Raw genomic sequence first — 11,663 nt, 5'->3', positions numbered from 1 at the left:
TCCCTGTCAGGATTCTTGTGGCTGAGAACAGGACTATGAATAAAACAAATTGAAGTTTTGACCATTCATTCTAAGTACAAGGTGATTTATTGAAGTTCCCAGTAGTGTTAAATATTCATATGTAGCGGGTTGCATAAGGATTAAATTATGAAACAGCCCCTACTTCTGTAGAGCTCGTCTCTCTGAAAGGTAAAGATGGGAGGACAGAAGCCTTGGAAGGAGGGAGTCATGCCTGTATTGCACATGGAGAACTTTTTAATTGCACGATTCCAGTGCGATCATGACCTGTGTAATTGCTGGGCTGGCTAATTATGGCACGGAGGGGCAGCGACTCGTCAGGCTCGTGGCAGGAGCAAACCTGGGCAGAACGTGCTGGTGTTTCCCTGCTCCCCTCTCCCCCTCCTGTGTTTACTCTGGGTTGTTTTGCAGTGACGTCACACGGGTAAATAGAAGTGGAGCAGCCCCAGCCCTCTGTGGAACCACAGTCTCCCTCCCTTCGTGCCACGGCTCTTTTGCCGTTCCCGGGAGCACAGAGGGTGATTTGCATTCCATTTATCTCTCCCACTCTCCCTTCCGTTGTTTCTTTTGCTCTCCAAAGAGAACCTGCACTGGTGATTATTCTGGGGCAATGAAATAATTTCATTACAGCAGTCAGAGGTCTCTTCAGCAGGTGCTTTATTATCTCAATAATTCAGCCTAAGAGACTTTTCAGGCTCCCCAATTCCCAGAGTTCAGGAGCTACAAATAAAACTCTTTTGCTCTTTCCTTGATTTGGTTTATTTAGCCTCATTTTTTTTTTTCCTGTGTTCTTTCCAGATCTTCCCCAGGAATTGTATTTAAATGTGGAATTGATGATATTCAGTCAAATTGCCTCAAGGAGTGCATTGTGTTAAAATGCACATAAAGCCGGCGCGTGTCCCACTTGGGTTGGGTCATTTATAAAATTCACTTTGAATTGAGGCCATTTATCTGAACTCAGCAGAATGTTTGCTCATGTCCCTGGATTACCTACATATTTCATCAAAATAGGTCAACTTGGTTCAGGTAAATCTGGGATAGAAGAGCTGGAATAAGCACGGGTCGGTGTCGAGGTGGGGACGCAACCATCGATCTTGTCCCGCTCTTCTCCAGCACGGCGAGGTGTGGGAGGGTTTTAACACCCCTCCACTTCCATGGGGCTCTGCAGGCAGATACACCACGAAAAAGGAGCTTTATCACTCCAACTTCAGTAGAGGATTTTCACGTGGAACAGCAATTGTGAAGGGCAAATCATTTGTGGGGAGCAGAGCCCAGCAAAGCCCGGCTTTAGACACACCAAGACCGGGCAAAGCTCATCCTGAGGCTGCTGATCCTCTCTCTGGTATTTGTTTTATCATGTGAATATATATAAAGTCGTCCTGAAATTGTTCATTAAAGGGGATTTTTGTCTGTTTTTCTAACTGAGGTACATTCTCAGTGTCATCACCTTGTCTGGGCAAATGTGTCCTGAGGCTGCAGGGTGCCCACCTCCCCAGGTGATCTCTGCAGTGAACCCCAGCTCTTCATTTGGAACAAGGAGTTTTTACTGTTTCTTTAAAAAACTGAGAGTGAAAACAGCCCCTTGACAGAACCATCAACACACACACACACACAAAAAAAAGGAAAAAAGCAGGAAGATGAGAAAAATGTCACTGCTCGTAATGATGTTAATTATAAGGTAAATGAATGCTGGCATTTGTCAGCTGAGCTGAAGGGATCAGACGTGTGAAGGTGTGGGGGATCTGTGTGGAACCTCGTGGAGGGAGAAGCTGTGGAATGTCTGAGAGCTTTCCATGTCTTGTCAGAGGGAAGAAAGGAGGTGTTTTCTGTCCCTGTTGGTTCCCAGAATTACACACTGTGAGCCCAGAGATACTTTTAAAAGCTGCATCTCTTTGGACTCTTCCTTGGCCTGATTTGGGGTCACAGGAAAAGGTCTCAACGCGGTGATGGGACCTTACAAGTCATCTGGAAGATCTCAGGACACGTTCTGGCCACTTCTGTTGTTTTCTTCTTTCATTGAGGTGCTTTGCTTTCCCTCCATTCCTCGAGAGCCTCAGCCATCACCATCTTCCCTTTATTCCAGAGCCTGGGAGACTGGAGTTTTGGCTTTTGCAAGCTGGAGTGAGGAGTGCTTACCCTCAGGAGTGAAGTCATGCCCTGCCATCCCTGCCTTGGGTCATCCCCGTGGTTTTCCAAGGGAAAACATTATTACTGTGTTTTTTTTTTTTTCCCAGTCTCCTCTTTCCTACCATGGAGTCAGGAGTCAGGATCAGGGATCAGGGAGTGCTCCTTGCAGCTGCAGAGGGGCTGTTCAGCCAGGGAGGAAGGGGTTAAACAGCTTCAGGACCTTGGGCTGCCAGGCTCTCCAAGGGCAGAGTGCCAGGGGTGCTGCAATGCACCAGCTCCCAGTGCAGGAAAATCCTCTCTCTCTGGAGGTGCCTTGTCCTTGACCTGCAAACCCCTCCCAGAATCCCAGTTGGTCCCTTTGCAAACCCTGGGAAGTTTGTGCTTCCAACTCCCTTCTCCTTTTCCCCCTTTATTGTCCCAGCTGGGAGGTGACCAGGTGGGCAATGGCCTCTCCTGTGCTAAAAGGTGCCAGGTCTTCAGCTCTACCTGTCAGAAACTGTTCCCTTTCCCTACAATTCACACTACGTTGCCTTTTATTTCTGACCCTTTTTAATATGAGTAGTTACTCCTGTTTTCCACTTTAATGCAATTATCCTATACTTTGCCTATTCTATATTCCAGGGAGCTGACAAGCTTGTTCAGCCATTACATGGCATTAAATGAAGTAATTGCAATATTAGGTTCTTTCTTCCACGCCATAAAAAAAAAAAAAAAATGCTATTACAGAGTAAGTGCAGGAAACCGCCTGGAGAATTGGGTTTTTGGGCTGAAAGCTCTGCAGGCACATTTTTGTTGTGATTCTGACCACCCTGGGCTGACTGGGAGAAGGGAGCAAGGGCATTCCTGGGAAGATCATTTTCCTGCATTCCCTCAATGGTGTCCCCAGGGACATCATCTGGCCAGGTTATTGTGGTTATCAATATTCTCTCTTCAAGCTGGTAATACAAAAACCTGTTAAAATACGGTGGGATAATGCAAAGTGACCACCTGTGTACCATCAGGAGGTGGCGGCTCCTGGGCTGGCTGGGCTCACCCATCCCTCACCACCGAGGTTTTACTGCTTTAACTTGAGCCACAGCTCTGGGGGGGCTGCAGAAATACAGGCCAGGCTGCCAAAGCCACGTGTGAGGGAGGGCTCTGGGGACCTGCTCAGCAGTTTTTTCCAGGGGAATCATTGGAATGCCGTGTGTGAGTGCTCGAGTGCTGCCGGGCCCCTGATAAGATGCCGGCGGGTGAGATAACGGAGGTTCAAGGGGGGGCTGATCTGGGGGATGTTTCTTGACAGCAGCTGTGCTGGGATTGAACGTGCTGCCTGTTTTTCCTTGATAGTGAGGTCACCTCCCTCTCCTCCCCGCTGGGGGTTGTGCTTTGCGGGAGTTTGGTCGCGTTTGTCGACGGAACAGACGAAAATGCCACCTTGATTTTTGGTTGTAACGCACTTGCTGTTGGTTGCAGGTGCTTTTCGGGAGAGAGTCCCCCACAGGAGCCAGGTGGGGGCGTGTAATTTAATCTTCTGGCTGTAAAAATCCGTTTCTGGTCGTACTTATTGATAATTTAACTGTGACACAGCAAATAATGAAGTGACTCAGCTGCACTTTTGATAGAGTTATCATCGTGAAGGGTGATGGATACCAGCAGGTAGAGGAAGTTGCTCAGATTTTTTTCAGCTGATGAACAACTGTAACAATAGTTTTTTTCCCCCCAGTGATTATCTTATGTTGATTCTCTCCCAAATATTAACAAGATTAATTCATAAGAAGTGCCCTCTCTCTAGTGCCTTCACCTCCAGTTGTCCAGGGCTCCACCAAATAATGCCATTTTTGTTTGAAAAGAAGAAAAACTGACTAGAGGAGAAAGGCCTGCACTCTCCATCCAGTCCTTCTCCCCCCCCCATCCCTGGGGAATTCCACACCAAGAGCTCGAGGGCAGCCAGGTCTTTTCAGAACTAATAATTTTCAATTATCATTACGGATGATGGGATTAATTTGGACATAAGGCAACGTTTAGTCAACCTTGGCACGTGTCCTGTGGAACTCTCAGCCATTCACAGAGGCACAGGATCCTGGAATGGCTTGGGTTGGATGGGACATTAAAGATCATCTCATTCCCCCCTCCTACCATGGGCAGGGACACCTTCCACTAGCCCAGGTTGCTCCAAGGTGCCCTTTCCCCGGTGTCCCTGGGGGTGTTTTAGGAAACCCAGGTCCTGAGAGTCCCTGTCAGGTGAGAAAAGCACCACACACAGGGTTTGGAGTCTTTTGTGTCCTGGTACTGTAAGACTTTGGGAGAAAGAATGGCTGTTCTCCCAGACAGACAGCAGCTGTTCCTGGCACAGCCTGCCCTGGGATTTGTGCCAATTAAAGCTCTGTTACTCCCTCTGTCCAACTCCACAACAGGCACCAGCTCAATCCATTGATATTAAGCAGACAGCATGAAACAACCTAAATTAACAAATCCTCCTCCCTCCCCCAAACTTGGGGCTGAGCAAAGTGTTTTATGAACATCAGCTGCTTTCCCAGGCCCTGCAGGGCTGGGCTGGGTATTCTGTACGTTAAATGACTCCTGGGATTTATTGGCTTTCTCCCACTCCACAGTTTGCTCTAATCCATTTGTGTGACCTTGACTGATTCCCTGCCTCCTTCCCTCGCTTTGTCAGTGGAAGATGGAGGTTTTTGGGGTTGTGTCGCTGCCCCTCCTCACTGCCTGAGCCATGGGACCATCCTGAGGCATGGGCTGGATTGTAAAATAGGAATTATTCACATAAACCCCTTGAAAATGGATTTTTATAACTAGTTCGCCACAAGTGATAAGGACAGGCTTGTTTTATGCTCCTCTGCTGAATTATTCAGTTGCTTGATAAGTAAATGTGATCTGGCAAACATCTTTTCAGAATGGCTTTCTTAACCAGAGGAGCCAAAGCCATTAATGCTGGGCTGGGAAAAGCTGTGTTGGGGTGAAAAAAGGCTTTATTTCTGCTGTAGCTTCATTGTCTGGATGTTCCTGAAGGTCCTTTCTTGTCTCTGCTGCTGGTTACAGTCAAGCTCCAGTTTAGTTTATCAGGAAATGAAATCTCAGAGCTTCCTGTGCAGTTTTAGCAGGTGACTCCTTCCCTTTGCTGAAGAGTCAGTGAGGACAAGGTGGAACTCAGGGCAAAAACGAGAATCTTGCAGCACAGTGTGTTGCTTTAGCTGGGAGCTGGCACCTCTCACAGGGTCTGATCTCCTGGCACGATCAGTATTTATTGCTCTGCAGGTGCCACGTGAAGCAAAATGGCAATGTCAAAGCAAGTTAAGGCTCTGCTTCGTTAGCAGAGATTTCCCTGCAACAATTCCATGGATTCTCCTTCTGGAGGCACTGCAGGAATTGCCAGGGGGACCATCCTGCACGAACTGCTGCTCCTTCAACATCATCCTTACGGAATCTTTGCCCCCTCCTAAAAATTCCTCTCGGTGATCCCACAGACGATCTGGTTTTGTTGCCTGTCTTTTATTTATTATCATAAGTCAGCAGTGACATCACTGCCCTGCTGAAGGCAGGAGGGAGCTCTGAGCAGCCTGGGCTGGTGGAAGGTGGCAGGAGATGGAATAAGGTCTTCCAGGTCCCTCTCAACCCAAACCACTCTGGGATTCTATGGAAAAAAAACTTGATTTTGGTAAGGGCAGATGGAGGGACTTGCTGGAGAAGGGAGGAGGGACTGGGATGAGGGAAGGGATGAGAGAAGCCTTCGTGCCTGGTGCTCTCTGCAGTTGAGCTGGGTCACTGATGACCTGAAAGGGCTGCTGCACTTGATGGCTTTGGTGCACTGTGAGGAGCCCCTGAAATGCTCAGCTTTGACCCCCTGAAAAAAAAAACTGGGACAGAACTATTTTCCATCCCACCCGAAGCACAGCATAAATCAGCGTGTGGAGATGACTTTTCCAGCACAAGGTCTTACCCCAGGCGTGTCTAGACTTTCAAGCAGATTGCAGATGAGAGCAGAGCCCCGGGCTCGGGGCCACGGGCTCCTTGGCTCACCTTGGCCACGTCCCCCTCGGTGCCAGAGAGGATTGTGGGCTGACCTGCTCGGTGTGGAGCGGGAGATTCACCCAGGGGCTGGCTGGGAAGATGCACTGCTCCCAGCCTGGGCTTCTGGGAACGCTGCCTGGCTTTGCTTTCCCTTCTGCCCGATCCCAAGCAGCTTGAGCAGAGCAGAGGAGTATCAGGAATTAATAAGGTAAACATGCTCCCCAGTCGGAGACAATCCTGATCTGTATCTTTTTCTCCTCCATTCTGCTCCTTTTGAATGTGAGCCAATGTTTGACTTAACGCTGGATTTCCTGCCTTTTGTTGCTCCCCGCTCAGAGCTTTAATAATGTTTGATCTCTCTCTCTTTCTCTCAAGTTCAATATACAGGACATGGATTTTTCAGTTTGATGAATCTTCAGGGAGGCCTCATTTACTGACGCTGCCGAAACGACCTTGGAGAGTCATTTAATTTTTTTTTTTTTTTTTTTTTTTTGGCCTACCACTGCCCCTGCAACCACCTTGCAGGAATTAATTGTTCATGGTTTATACTGGAGACTTGTGCACTTCCTACAGGGAGGTGAAGCAGGGATTCCTGGAAGGCACAGGGTGTGGGTTGTGTTCTGCTGGTGCTGCATCCTGGGGATGTGTGGATTGAGTTCCATTTGCACATCCCTGCTGCTGTTGTGGTTCTTTCCATCCCTGAGTTGCTGTCTCAGTTGTGGAGCTCTTTCTGTGCCCCTGACAGTGATCCAGTTCCATTTTGCTGTCCCAAGGCAGGAGCTCTCCAAGGTCTAAGACGACCCTCCCTCCCAACAGACCTCCCAGCACTGTCCCCTTTGGCCAGGAGGGCTCCTGCCATCATGTCCACTTCAAAACTGTCAAAATAAACCCAAATAAAAACCCTCCAGCCTCTCCTGAGCGGGTGGGAGGATGGGACACACCGTTCCTGTCATCCATCAGTACCTGTGGTGGAGGAGCTGGTGGGGATGGCCAGGGGGATGGCACCAGGGGCCACCCATCACTTGATTAGTTCAGACTCTTGCCTGGAGGCAGCAGACATCAGAACCTGGCTTAGTCCTGTCTCGGGGGGGCTCTCCCACCTCACCTGCTCACACAGCCCATCAGTTCCCTTCAGCCTTACAACAAGGGAGGCAGAAATCCTGTGGCCCCACGGGTGCATTTCTGCATTTGGGGGTTTTTTTTTGGGCCCTTATTTGTTACCAGCACCGAGTTGCAGCCTTATTTATGTAAAAGCTCAGGTGACAGTCACGTCCCACGGTGCTGAATGTGGAGCCAGGACATCAATCCACTGTCTGGTTCCTTTCTTCCCCAGGCTGCTTTGCATTTCCCTGTCATTTCTGCAGCCACGACTGCTGTAATTTTAGCAGTTTCTCTTGGAGCTATCAGGAGTCCAAGTTTCAGTTCCCAAATCTTGTTTTCCCCTGGTTCCTGGGACTCTCTGCTGCGCTGTGGAAGAGCCTTTGTAGAAACTCCAGAAGCAAATGAAAGGAGGCAGGGAAGGAGTCTTCAGAGGTGGCCCCTGGTTTGGTGACACTGGTGACACCTGCAGAGTCTGGCAGGTGACTTGTGGCTCCATCCTGAATGTGGAGGGTCAACCTTGTGAGCTCCTTTGGGACTCGAGGGGTCTTTGGCACCGAGTTCCTTCCTTTCCACCTCTTTTCTGAAGCTCCTTTTTCTTCAAGAGCCTGAAGGCTGATGGGAGCAGGTGAATATGTCCCTTTTTTTCCTTCTTGAGTGCCTAATTAATGCTCAACAGGAGCAAACCCCTGAGTGGAACAAGCTGTGAACTGTTGTGGGCTGCAAGGGCAGGGTCCAGAGGAGGAAACAGGACAGTGGTGAACTCGTGTCTGGTGTGAACGTGGGGCAGCTCCAGCCTAGACCCCCCCTTTGTCACTGGAGCTGAGGCTGCTCCATTATTAATGTGACATTGTACAGGCAGGCAGGGGGAGGCAGGATCAGTTCAGTCACTTCTGTGCAGTCAGAAGCGAAGCTGAGGTGACCTGATTGTGCACCAGCTCCCAGAGGAGGCAACTTCTGTGCCCGGTGAGCTGGAAGAGCAGGAGGCTGCAGCTCCAGTTGGCTCTCAGCTTCTTGGGCTCCCCCTGCAGAACTCTGAGCCTCGTGGAAACGTCCCCCGTGGCTTCCCAGCCTCACCTGGCAGTAAAAAGTCCGAGTTTAATGGAACTTTAAGTGCATTATTAGACCAGCAAAGAGGGGAGTCTGTCTGAGCACGGAGGGATGGAAATGGTTCTTATTTATCCAGTAATAAATAGACTCTGTCCTGTTATCAGCACATCTACCTCTGCCTGCTCGGAGAAAACAATCTCTGTGGCACTGATAGCGAGGCAGGAAGGGTTCAGAGGGAATGATAATAGAGCTGTAGCCCAGTTCTGGGTGGGGGATTTGCGAGGCAGCATTAGTGAGCTCCAATTGCATTAACCATTCTTCTGTTGTCTTGAATGAGTGTTTGCTTGCTCTTGAATGGAATAAAGATAATCACGTTTGTTACCTTTTTGTTTGTTTGTGGCTGGAGCCAAATGCTGTTTCCACTGGAAAAGTGGGTGCTTAAAAGCAAAGTATTTGCCTTGGTGAGCTCTTTGCTCCTTCTGTATCCAACATGCCTTTATATGTCTATAGGTGTGGGTAATGCCCTTCTATGTCCATTAAATAGAAAAAAAAAAAAAGATCTCTTTTGGGTGGGTGTGTGCTTAAATATCTGTTAAATGTGAAAAGAATTCCTCAGAGCCCTTTTTTACCTGTTGAATTGCTCCGTTGTGACAGTTTCAGAAATGCCTGTGGACTATTGAATCACTTCTCATTAAAGTGACTGTGATTAATCCAGAATAGAGATCCAAGAAAATTCAGACTGAAGTAATTTTGAAACGTTTCAAAGGTTAAGGGAAACAGCAGAGAAATTGCGTTGTCAGGTCCCCTCCACAGTGGAAATCAGTTTGGCTTTGTCTCCAGTTGAGCTTCATTGCCCCAAATCAGCCAAGGACTTGGCTTGTGCTCCTTTAAGGATGAGCTGGGGAAATGTCACATAAAAAATGAAGAATTAAGAACTTCAGTGGAAAGGTTCCTGGTAGGAAAAAAAAAAAAAAAAAAAAAAGAAGGTATTGATTTGGTTCCAGCCAGCAAATTCATCTGGGAGAGTAATTAAATTTGATGTCAATGACTGAAGTTTTGCTGCTGCGTGGAAACACTTTTGTGTTTTGATGGAACGCAGGGAAAAAAAAAAAAAAAGGAGGAAAAGGGAGAGGGCAAACTGTGAGTGATAAATGAACCTGACTTCCCTTCCAGCACCAGCTTCTGGAAGGAGCAAAGACAGGCATCCCTGGAGCTGGAAGGCTCTGGGAGGGATTTGTTGCTCTTATTAACAGATAAATCAGTGGAGTTCATTGAGAGGAAACAAGAAGGTGCCTTGGAGGCCAAAGGGGCTGTGCCCACGATGCATCAGGAGAGGGATTTACCCTTAAGCCTCATCCTGGGATTAAGGCTGAGATAAAAGCCCAAAGCAGAAGAATTGTTTCGTTTTTCAGCTCTGGGGGCACTTGGCTGGGTTTTGAGCAAACCTCTCCTGCTGTGGCATTTCCAGGGCTCAGGAGCTGCTCTGGCGTCACCAGATCCCCTGGAGCCTGCAGGGTGATGGGATGGACGTGCCAGCGAGTTTTCCACACTTGCATTTCTAAAATAACTCATCCTCTTGAGCACATTTTTTTTATTCCTTTTGGGTGATGAGGAGTTCCCTGTCCCTGGGGTTGAGATGGTCCAGGAGCCCCAGCGTGGGGCTGAAGGAATGGTCTTGAAGGTGGTTTGTGCTTCCAAGACACAACCTGCCTGGTCCCAGAAGCCCATTTTCATTGTTCACAGTGGTTTTTTTTCCAGGATTCTCCATAGCCAGGAATCCCTGGGGATTAAATGATGCTTTTCCAAGCCTTGAGGTGATGTGGGAGCTCTCCCTGCATTTGCTGAGCCGCTCCCAGGCCCGTGTGGCCCAGAGTTAAGATGCAGTTGTGTTCTCTCCAGCCCTGCAGCGTTAAAGGAGGAACAATAACTTAATCTAATTATTCATTTCCCTTGTAAAACGTCCATTGTGATGAGATGTCTCTGGTGAGAGAAGAATGAGGTCTAGAGGTGCTTAAGTATATTTTGTTTAAGAGAGTAGACAAGCTCAAATAAGATGTTCAGAATTAATGGTACAGCTCTCGTGGTAATTTGAGGAGAGGTTTGGATGAAAAGTTAAAAGTACAGGTGGAGTGAATAATAATAATACATGGAGGTATAAAGAGCTGCTGCAATATTGTCCCTGAGATGCACTGAGAGGGAAATTAATCTCTGAATAGTTGGGATGGTTCAGGGCAGTGAGGGCTGGGAGGGAATGGGAGGCTCTGGCAACCAAATTCACTCTCATCAAATTCCAGGGTGGTTAAAATTGGGTCTTGTGCCTGCAAATACCTCCTTCCTCTCTCCCAGTGCTTCGAGCTCACTTTGTGACATTTTATTGATTTTTACCCTCCCCCCCTCCCCCCTCTTTCTTGCTCTCCATGTGGAAACAAATTAAAGCAGGAATTGGGATTGTAAATAGATAATGGTACGTGAATGCAGAGCAATCAGTGCCATCCATGTACAGTCATACTAATTGAGCCAGGGGAGGGCTGGCTGAGTGAATGGGATAAATATTTAATGCCTGCCTTTCCATGGGAAATACAAGAGCAGGAGAAAGAAATAAAGAAAATAGTTGTGAAAGCCACACTTCACTGCTTTTCCTCAAAAGAGGAGTTTTGATGCCATTGACCTCTCTGTGTTATGCAATAAAGGAGTTGGAGGAGCTGTGTTTAATGTGGAGGCTTCAAAAAAAAACCCCACAGCACCTCAGTGCTCTGATTAAAAACAGGGTTGGAAAGTATTTGGGATAAAATCAGTTGTTTGATTTTCCTCAGCAGTGCTCAGGGAGGGCTTGGGGACAGGGGGGGTGACAGCAAAGTCCAACTGTTGGAGGGGAAAGAGCAGAATTCTGAAATCCTGCTGATCAGAAAGGGGGGAAAAGACCCCCCAAGATCATCAAGAGTGAGATGAGCTTTAACTCCTCCAGTCCAGGGTGGGGTTCTGTGCTGGTCCCACATGTCCTGCTTCTGCCTTCAGGGCTTGTTCCTGCTCTGTCAAAGGTGGCAAGAACTGCAGCCCATTCACATTTCTTGGTTGATTTTCAAAGTGTTCATTCGCTCAGCTGGTGGAATTCCAGCACTTCAGGCCCACCTCTCAAGGATGTGGATATTAAAAAAAACAACCAAACAACTAGGGATGAAGGACAGGAGAAATTCTGCCTCACCCAGGCAGGTTCAGTTTATTGTTCTCTTATTTTTTTATATCACTCAATTGAATTGCTTGCCTCTCCCCAGTTATGAAAGTGAAATTTGGCTCTGCATACCCGAAGATTGTTTATGAGGAGTTTGACTATTGATTCAGAATGAATAATAAAACAGCCTTTGGGG

This window comes from Empidonax traillii, unplaced genomic scaffold (genome assembly GCF_003031625.1).
Source record: "Empidonax traillii isolate 1590-97213 ecotype Southwest subspecies unplaced genomic scaffold, ASM303162v1 scaffold950:size228733, whole genome shotgun sequence".
NCBI classification, from domain to species: domain Eukaryota; kingdom Metazoa; phylum Chordata; class Aves; order Passeriformes; family Tyrannidae; genus Empidonax; species Empidonax traillii.
The sequence above is the reverse complement of the archived record's forward strand: the minus strand, read 5'-3'. Positions refer to the sequence as shown.